Here is a 1,396-nt window from a genome sequence, read left to right as displayed (position 1 = left end):
TAAAAATTTCTTAAAAACTATCGCTTTTGCATAGTTACCGGTTTAGACAAATTAAACGTGTTTATGAGAGGAGAGACCCACCCATCACGCTGTCATGACTGGATAGTCAACTCCGTTTATTTGGACCAGCACCTAAGGCATGCATTATGATATGTGGGACCGTTATCATATGTGGGCCCACATGTCAGTCACTATGTGACAAACCCAGTCCAGCAGCTCCTGGAAGTGCTCGTCGGTGGTCGTCGACCTAATCGACTCGCGCATCATTGACGCGATCTCAGGGAGCGGCCGCCGCTGGATCGCGTCTGTGCTCGCATCGGCCACCGCAAATGCCGTGACGTAGCCGACGTAGTTGCGCCTGGTTTCCTCCGGCGCGGTGGTGCGACGTCGTCGCCCGTTCACCCACGAGCCCATGCGGCAACTCTGGTCCGACAAGCCCACGGTGGCGGCGAACACCTTCCATAGGTATGCAGACACCGCCTCAACGTGGCTCGCTCCGTGCTCCCCGTCGCCGGTCGCCTGCACGTGCGGCATGGCGAGGTCCCGCTCCTCGACGTAGTAGGTGCGGCAGACCAAGGAACCCCCGGCCATGAGGGCGTTGACGAGACGCTTTCTCACCAGCGGCATGAACAACTCGCCCACCGAAGGGCCGTACGACGGCGTGGTGCGACGGCGGAACAAGTATCAGTCAAAGTTCGGGGTGGCAACGATCGTCCTGGCCCGCGTGAGCTCAGAGCATGCGTCTACGATCATGCACAGCGTGCACCCATCCGCGAGGCCGTGGTTAGTGCTCCGGGTCCAGGCCACAATGAACCAGCCGCAGGCGAACGGCACCCGCTGCACCGACAGCGCGGCGCCCGCGTCGTACTGGACGGGGATGCCGACCCTCGCCAGCGACGCGTCCATGTCGCCGAAGTCCAGGCTGCCTAGCGCCACGCCGACCTCAACGACGACAAGCTCCGCGCCCTGGTTGTCGCAGTGCACCTCTGGGAGCCATGTCCGCGGGTTGGCCACGATGCGGCCTGCGAGCGGAAAAAAGTGGTCCAGCAGGGGCGACAACTTGCCCTCGAAGGCGGCGACGACGTTGACGAAGCCACCGCTGGCGGAGGGCCCCATCGAGAGCGGCATTGGGTAATACCAATGTTTAAATAGCGGGCTATGAAAAATAGCGATGGGCCTTCGAATCAGCTATAGCGGAGGTATAGCGGACTATTTATGAAGACGACTATTTAGCAGAACTCTGCTGAAAAGGCTATAACGGAGTATAGCCGACTATTTAAAACTATGGATAATACAGCAGGTCGAGGTTGGAGACGGGAAGCACGGCGCCGGGCCGTGTGACGGAGGCCTTGACGATACTCCTGCAGGTCACTCGAACACGCAAAGAAACTGACCT

General features: G+C 59.3%; 1 pseudogene; it reads right to left on the bottom strand.

Annotated features, from left to right (window-relative positions):
• Positions 1–204: 204 nt before the first annotated feature.
• LOC119348613 lies at positions 205–1,128 on the bottom strand (annotated as a pseudogene).
• Positions 1,129–1,396: the final 268 nt, after the last annotated feature.

This window comes from Triticum dicoccoides, unplaced genomic scaffold, assembly GCF_002162155.2.
Source record: "Triticum dicoccoides isolate Atlit2015 ecotype Zavitan unplaced genomic scaffold, WEW_v2.0 scaffold97782, whole genome shotgun sequence".
NCBI classification, from domain to species: domain Eukaryota; kingdom Viridiplantae; phylum Streptophyta; class Magnoliopsida; order Poales; family Poaceae; genus Triticum; species Triticum dicoccoides.
Note: the sequence above shows the minus strand (reverse complement) of the source record. Positions and strands in the feature narration are given on the sequence as shown.